The sequence below is a fragment of the Lipotes vexillifer genome, unplaced genomic scaffold (genome assembly GCF_000442215.2).
Source record: "Lipotes vexillifer unplaced genomic scaffold, Lipotes_vexillifer_v1.1 scaffold46, whole genome shotgun sequence".
NCBI lineage: Eukaryota > Metazoa > Chordata > Mammalia > Artiodactyla > Lipotidae > Lipotes > Lipotes vexillifer.
This window is the reverse complement of record NW_006799818.1, coordinates 248,151-256,928: the sequence shown is the minus strand read 5'-3', so window position 1 is coordinate 256,928 and position 8,778 is coordinate 248,151. Positions and strand designations below refer to the sequence as shown.

General features: G+C 38.3%; 1 pseudogene; it reads right to left on the bottom strand.

Annotated features, from left to right (window-relative positions):
* Window positions 1-4,612, bottom strand: part of LOC103089955 (14-3-3 protein eta-like) — a 92,578-nt pseudogene extending 87,966 nt beyond the window's left edge.
* Between the last annotated feature and the right edge of the window lie 4,166 nt (window positions 4,613-8,778).

Sequence of the window (8,778 nt, the reverse complement as noted above, 5' to 3'; positions counted from 1 at the left end):
ACGGGCCTCTCACTGTTGTGGCCTCTCCCGTTGCGGAGCACAGGCTCCGGACGCGCAGGCTCAGCGGCCATGGCTCACGGGCCCAGCTGCTCCGCGGCATGTGGGATCGTCCCGGACCGGGGCACGAACCCGTGTCCCCTGCATCAGCAGGTGGACTCCCAACCACTGCGCCACCAGGGAAGCCCAGTGATTTGATATTTCTGTACATTATGAAATGATCATGATCAGTCTAATTACCATCTGTCACCAACAAAGTTATTACAATATTATCGACTATATTCCCCATGCTGTACATTTTATCCCCATGACTCATTTATTTTGTACTTGGAAGTTTGTACCTCTTAATCTCCTCACCTATTTCTCTACTTCTCCAATTCCCCTCCTCCCTGGCAACCACCTATTTGTTCTCAGTATCTGAGTCCCTTTCTGTTTTGTTTTGTTTATTCATTTGTTTTGTTTTTTAGATTCCACATGTAAGTGAAATCATATGCCATTTGTCTTTCTCTGTCTTAGTTTACTTAGCATAATACCCACCAGGTCCATCCATGTTGTTGCAAATGGCAGCATTTCATTATCTTTTATGTCTGAGAAATATTCCACTGTGTATATGTACTACCACTTCTTTATCCATTCATTTACGGATGGACACTTTGGTCACTTCCATATCTTGGCTATTGTAAATAATGCGGCTATGATTTCAGATACCTGCCCAGGAGTGGGGGGTCTCAGGCTGGTGCCAATCTGCTGGTGGGAAGAGCCAGGTCCTTGAGCAGCTGGCTGCAAGGCCCAGGGTTTGCTGGGACTGATACTGGCCCACTGGTAGGTGGATAAGCCTCCAGTGCTAATAGGATACAGGGAAGACTCCAGAATGGCACTTGTCAACACCAGTGTCTTTGTGTTAGAATGAGCTCCTCAAAATGGCTGCCACCAGTGTCTTTGTCCCCAGGGGGAGTTCCAGTTTCCTCCTGCCTCTCCAGGAGACTCTCCAAGATCAACAAGTAGGTTGGACCTGAAGTCTTTTCAAATTACTGGCTCTGTGCTGGTTCCCAGAGGGTGTGAGATTTTTGCATGCGTCCATTAAGAGCAGAGTCTCTGTTTCATACACTCCTCTGGCTCTCCAGTATGCAAGCCCTAGCCAGGCATTATGGGGCCTCATCTTCCTGGTTTAGGACCCATCCAGCGGCATAGCCTGATGTGGTGCTCAGACCCCTGACTCTTGGGAAGAGCCTCTGCAGTTGTGATTATCCTCCCATTTGTGGGTTGCCTAACTGGGGGTATGGGTCTTGACTACGTTTCTGCCCTTCCTACCCTTCTCCTTGTGGATCCCTCCTTATATTTTTAATTGCGGAAAATCGTTTCTGCTAGCCTTCAGATTATTCTCATTTATAGTTGCTCTGTAAATAGTGGTAATTTTGGTGTGCGCATAGGAGGAGGTGAGCTCAGGGTCTTCCTACTCTGCCATCTTGGCCCAAGCAACTCTTCTTTAACCCTTTTTTTCCATTTCCTTTTGCTTGCTGTTCTCAATGTTACACTCCATGTTCCATGAGCATTTTGTCCTGTGTGATTCTGCCAACGTAGCCGTCATCTCTGTGATGCTTTTACTTTCTATTCCGCTGCTTTCCTAAGCTCTTTTGGTTCATATTTCACACCTTTGTTACATAGTCTCATGTTCTGTAATCTTCTGTACCTTTTATTTGAGTAGTTGCTTTATATAGCTACCACTTCTTTAAGTGTTTTTGATTTATGGCAATATTTTTGGTCATCTGCTCTGTGGCAAGATTATTTTTGTGGGTGTGCTTTGCTATTTGCTTTTCCTATTCCTTTCCTCCCTCATGTGATGTTATGTTTGGTAAGAACCAATGCTGATTAGTTTTTGGCAGTGGCTTATTTTTGAGCGTGGTTCTCATTCTGCACCAGTTATTTATAGGAGGCTCATTATAGGACTGGACAGTTCATGGTGCTATTGGGTAGCTCTTTTCTCCATCCAACATAAGTTAGCAGATGTGGGGCTGCCTTCATTTATATCATTATCTTTTGCTTTGCCTCACCAACTAAATGCTTATATGAAAATATGGCATGTCAGTGGGATTCTTTATTCAGCCTTACTTACCCTGATTTTTTGTTGCCATATTAGTTCATGGAAGTTCCCACAGTTAGCCCACACATTCTGATGTTTCAGTCAAGAGATGTTGGCTTGTTACTCACTTTGGAAATTCTGCCACGTTAGTCTGAGATCTGCAGCCACAGGCATCCATCTTCCCCTGTTTACCTCCCATTTTACCTTCTCTAAATTTGGAAGTCCTAACTCATATCATTGTTATTCTGATTCACAGATGCGTCTCCTCTGTTCATTAAAGTAAATTTTTTAATGTTTCTTGTTCTCTTTATTTTCTAGGATAGTACCATCTTTTATACTAGAGGTATAAAAATGTGATTTTTAAAAACAATGTTAAAGGATTATTCAAAAGCATTGGAAAACTTTTATAAATCTGAATTAGTTTTTCATTGTAAATAACATTATTTCTCCTCTTGAAAACATAAGACTTCTGTGATAGGAAACGCCACAAAGTATGCTTATAAAATATAAGCTCCCATGTAATAACCCAAATCCATTTGTTCATTTAATAAAGAAAAATTACATCTAGGAAAGTTTGAAGTGATTATGAAATTGAAATAAATTAAGGATCTAATGTGATCTTGACTAAAATGACTAACAATGGGAGAAACTTCTCAGTAATTAACTATGCTGGACTTAGACTTCCACAGTGCTTATAAAGATTCTTAGTTACAAAGGACTTTATTCTCATGTTGTAAAGATGCCCCACAAGTCTTATAATGGGATGGTGATAAATACTTACTTTTTGCAGAAAGTGAAACAAAGTGGATTTTTCCCTACCATCATCAGGGACACGTCCATGAGTAAAATCCTATTAAAAGAGTATTTGAAGCAGAAATATGTAAAGAGAAAAATGGAGAGGTTTTTAGAGATGAGCCTACATTTTCAGAGGAAGAATTGTCTGCATTACAAGCGCCCTCATTACACTGTGAGGCTAAGCCTGTATGTGGGTTAGAGACTGTGCCTTCCAGGTTCCTGTGGTCAGAGTTCTGGTTTAGTTCACATTTCTGCTCTTCCCCGTGGGAAGGATGGGGCTGCCTACTTAAATGCTTATTGTACATTCAGAGGAGGTCACGAAGCTGAAATATATTGTGTACTATGACATTAAAAAATACCATAATTATGCTTGTAATTATTGTTTGGTTCCACTGTCCTATAATCAGGAACTACAATTTTACCACACCAGTTTGGGGGTAACTATCTAGTTTTAAAGGGACCAAAAACATATTTGCTGAACTTAAAGTAAATGTTTGTAAAAAAAAAAATCAGACACTTTTATAAAAAGAGATTCAATATGACGGAATTTTCAAAATAAATCTTTGTTAGTTTTTACCCAGAGCTCAGTCCTCTTCATGGATATTAACACTTGTTTTGTGATTTTACTTTTTGTCCCTCATAATTTTTATGCCATATGAAATTTTACCACTCCATATTTTTCAGATTCAATATGTTACTTATGTTTTAGAAAGCTTACTAATATAACTTGTCTCCAATTGTCAGATACCTTTTCATTCTAAAAATACATTTTTCAGGCTATACAGTAGCTCAGTAATGCTTTTGATCAGATAGGGATTAAAAGGGACTAAGGGAGTTTCTATATTTAATAACAACAAAAGAGCTCCCAGCTATTTATATGTAAGGTCTATATATTTCAAGAATACTTTACCTTTCCTATCTTTTGAAGTTCATGTTTCCTGACCTTACTGTGACAAGATTTTATTTTCTATTTTTACTCCTTCTTTGTAATCTGCCCTACTTTACCATGTTTTCTGGTCTGTACGCTTCTCAGGTCCCTTTAACCAGACTCAGCTATCACCCACAAGCCTAGAGGAGAAAGTACCTGCCATTTATTTATACTTCTGTAGTGCTTAGTATAGTGCTAATTTAAAGAAAGTGGCTTATAGATATGTATGTGTTTTTGATCACTTGATCATAGCTCTTCCAGGGATGGAAAGCCCTTAATGGGTTCATACTTATGATAATTTTTCATCTATTTATCTGTCTGTCTGTCTGTCTATCTAGTCTGTCAATGATTGCCTTCTCCTTTTTATCCCTCTCTACCTATAATTATTTTTCCATTGTCTACCCAGTTCTTTAGATAATTTGACCTCACCACAGCCTCATAGTCTTCTTTCTTCTATAATCTCCTGAGACCAGTTTTTGTTAAAAAAAAAAACCTTATTTTTGATATGCTGTTGCTTCTTTTTCTGGTTTTATTCACTTTTTTTTTTTTACACCACAGTGGTCTTAGAGTAAAAATAAGTTTACAAATCCATACTTGTCTAAGAACTCTAGCCGCCTTCAGATTCCTCACATGTGCTCAGTGGATTGTTTCGAATGCCTTCGCATCCCTTTTCTCCTTTTCCTCTTTTTACCTCTACTGGTGGTGGTGATAGCTCGTCTTGCTGCTGACTCCAAAGCAGGAACTTTGCTGGCCATGCCCACTAAAGATTCTACTGCTGTTCCAGGTCTTTCCTGAGAATACCGAAGCTCCATGCGAAGGATCCTGCCGTGTGTGCCAAGTGCACTTTCTTGCATCCCCAATGAGCAATTTCCTATTGTTGCTGCAGTAATTAGCCTTATCTCCCACTGCTGCAGAAACTACACCCATTATGGTGAACACCTTGTACTTGCAGTTTGGTTTTTGTAGATTTTACTTTCTCTTTTATTGCAACTCCTTAGCCCTAGAAACCAGGCAATAGCCTGTAGAGTTTGGTCTGCCTTAAAGGACAAATGGAGTAGAGTAATAATCAGGCTATGCTCAGAACCACCCTGATAACTGCCCCATTTACAGTTTATTTCCTTGTCAGAATGTAAATATACTGAAAGACTAATGGCTTAAATGTAGTTCTCTTTAAAATAGAAACCCTACTATTGAAGCAACAAGAAGTTGTAAAAATCAGAAATTTACCATTCAGTTCTCAGAACAAATGATAAAGCACCATTTTCCCCAATTATCTTTCTATATGCAGTTCCCTTTTATTTAGAATATAGGATAAGAATCAAAGCATTTACCTCCTTTGAGGTTCATCTGTACTTAATATAGAACTCTGAAAATAGGGAATCTGTTATATATGGTGATGATGACCTTTACTCTTAGATGCAGATGCTTATTTGAAAAGCATTAATATGAACAAAGCATTTCCATATGTTTATTGCTTTAGTCTATTAGTTTAAAACAATCATGGCTACTGGAGTGACGTAAATGCCTTCACATATATGAAAGAGAAAGTTGAATAACTGTACTCCACTGATTGCAAGGTAGAGGGAAAGGAGAGGGAAACTAACACACCTTTGTAAAGCAATTATACTCCAATAAAGATGTTAAAAAAAATAAAAATAACAGGAAGAGAATGCTGATCAAGTGGTCATAATACCATAAGTTGGGGAACATAAACCAAATTCCAAAGAAAGACATTTAATTCTCTCTTGTTTACTTTTCTTTAGGAATTAGATCATTATCTGCCTCAGGTTTCAATAAACAGTCACCCCTGGACAAATCAGAGTAAAGAAGAAAGATAATTTTCAGAGATTTTTTTTGTTTAAGTCCTCTAAGGTCACTGGTGCACCCAACACCTATGGAGACAGGGGATGCTAACTCTTTGAGTAACGGCTTAGGCCAATAGTTGTTACTGGTAGCAATGATTCCTAAGACATGTAGGATCCAGGGGCAGTTATGGTTATGGACATAGTCTTTTAGATTTTTAACTATGTAGTTACAGAATGTTACATTTCTATGCCTTTTGAGATCTCTAGTCAAATGTTTACTAGAAGTGTGGACTTTACTAAAGTGTGTAGCTTAGGATGCTAATTATAGGGAAATTATCAGGTATCTTCTTCTTTTTTTTTTTTTTTTTTTTTGGTACGCGGGCCTCTCACTGTTGTGGTCTCTCCCGTTGCGGAGTACAGCCTCCGGACGCGCAGGCTCAGTGGCCATGGCCCACGGGCGCAGCCACTCCGCGGCATGTGGGATCTTCCCGGACCGGGGCACGATCCCGTGTTCCCTGCATCGGCAGGTGGACTCTCAACCACTGCGCCACCAGGGAAGCTCTCAGGTATCTTCTGATCAAGATAGTTTGAAAAGTTCTGTGTTAAATAAAGTGGATTTCTTTATCATAGGGCTTTTCAGAGTTTTTATTATGCTAATGAATATATGAGTGACCAAGAGAAGGATTTTATGAATTAGGGGTTTGGGTCAGCCGCATGTAACAGAAACCCAATTACGCTGGCTTAACTAAAGGGAGTTTTTAAAATTTTTTTCCCCACAAGAAAGGAAGCCCAGTGTAGGCAGTCCAGGGCTGGCTCAGTGGCTTCATTAAGTCATCATTTTCTGAGCTCCTTCTATCTTTCTGCACAACCAATATTATTGAGTGTTTTTCCACCTAAAGTTTTCAGGAAGAATCCTACATCTCCAGGCATTGTATTACAGTTGCTTTCCTAGGTGTCTCACCCAGTAGGTTTTTACTTATATTTCATGCCAGAACTAGATTATATGCTTTCAGGAAGTCTGAAGTCTGTGAAAGTGAGATTTTAAACCAGGAACATTGTCACTCTGCACCAAATCGGGATTCCACTGGTGAGGAAGTTGGGAAGAATGGATATTGGGAGGCAAAAAACAGTGTTTATCATTAAGCATTCTCTAACTTACGTTATTGATATCCCCCTCTTCCAACTCCTTCCTTTTTTTTAACAGACTAACAATGGGATATACTGATTCTAGTCTCTTTAGGTACACATTTTAAAAAACTGAAACCCAAGTATGTAAGAAACTTGCTTAAGTCCACATGCTTCTATCAGTTTCATTTTTAGTACAATTATGGAAAATTTGAAGTGAATGTCCAAGAAAATAGCTAGTAATAAAAATATTTGTCTCAAAAAGTTCTAAAGCATTTCTTTGAGCTGTTACACTGTTAGTCACTTTAGGCCTCTCTTTATTCTGTTTCACAATTCAGAGTTTAAAAATTATCTTAGGATTTATCTTCATTTGCAAATTGAGAGGTTTAGTTATTGAGATCATCATAAAAAGGACCAATTTTAGAAAGCTGAGCAGACATTTTTAATGTGGGCCATTTGTCTCTGATATCAATTTTATCTGATTACTTTATTGCATATGCATGCTACAAGTGACAGATAGCTTTAATATCACCATGATTAATAGAATATTTTTCTTAGGTTCTCCTGCAGAGAAAAGTGTCATGATGAAATATTGATAAAGTTCTTCCAAGAACAGCAAAATTATCATGATACTTCACAAAATCTTTAAAACTGAGACTGTACTTTCTCTGACTAAACAGATAAGGTATTTTACAGCTGCAGATTGAAATACTATATTTATTTTTTTTATGGAAAAATCATCTCATGAGATTGGTATATTCAGCACAAAAGGGTCTTTCCAATGACTTTGGACTCACGGACTTAGGTTGTCTTTGATTGAAAGAGATTAAATTTGTTAATAATACCAAATTTGAAAGTCAGTAACTTAGAAATATATATAAAAACCACAATGCATGGACTAAACTGAAAAAAAATGAATAATTAAAATCTGGAGAACATTCAGTAGAAACAAGTAGGGTATACTTTACATAGGGAAGAGAAAAAAATCTTGATAAAGAGCATAAGATGGGTCATTTACAAATGTGTGTAAGTAGTGAAGGAAAAGTTCTTAGATGAAGGGAGATAGGCAGCAGTAATATAGAAATATAGTACTTGTGTAGTATGTTGTTTTACTCAGTCTCTCCCTGACCTTGCCCTGGATTCCTGTAGGCATTGTATTTCCCGTTGACATGGGGCACGTCACTAGTTTTGGCTAATGGAATATGAGTAGATTTAGTATTGAACATAGTTGTGGGGATTGGCTGTGTCCCTCTGTGAGCATCTGCTTTCTGTCATGAGAACAGCATACCCCAGATAGCGGCTGTCCATTAGCCTGGTACTTAGAATGTGAACACATATAGAGCTAAGTCAAGACCAGCAGATCTGCAGCTGATTGCAGCCTTCATGTAAAGTGAGCAAGAAATAAACGTTTGTTATTGTGAACCACTGAGATTTGGGGAATGTTTGTTGCAGCATCATAAGCTGACTAGTAAACCTGTCAGTAATACAGGGCTGGAATATTTTAACATGTAAACAGATGCACAATTGGTTAATCCTCCTGTTGCTCAGAGTTACCTAGATTGCCTCTGATACTGTTTCTTAATTTTTCTATGTAATTTGCCTTTCTTCTCAGAAGGAATATATTAAGGAAAGTAGACTTAGAAAGTGAAAGAACAAGTATTCTATAGAATCGTACACTCATATATTAAAAAAATATGTATTTATTGAGAGACAACTATTGCCACGCTCTGTTCCACACCAGAGAAGATAGCAGTGAACAAGTGGTAAGTCCATGCTTTTTGGAAAGTTAAGTTCTAGTCAGTGGAGACAAATAATAAGTAAATTAATTTATCAGTGATCAGTGGTATGAAGAAAAACAAGGCAGGATATAGGAACCACAAGTGACGGGGGGCAAGAAGGACTCACTGAAGATGTAGTATTTGTACCAAGTGTCTAATGCAATGGATGAACCTGGGCTTTGTCATCAGTCAGAGCTGAGGCTGACCCGCAGTTCCTACACTAATGAGCTAAGTCACTGACTATAGCTAAGTTACCTTACCCTTCTGATC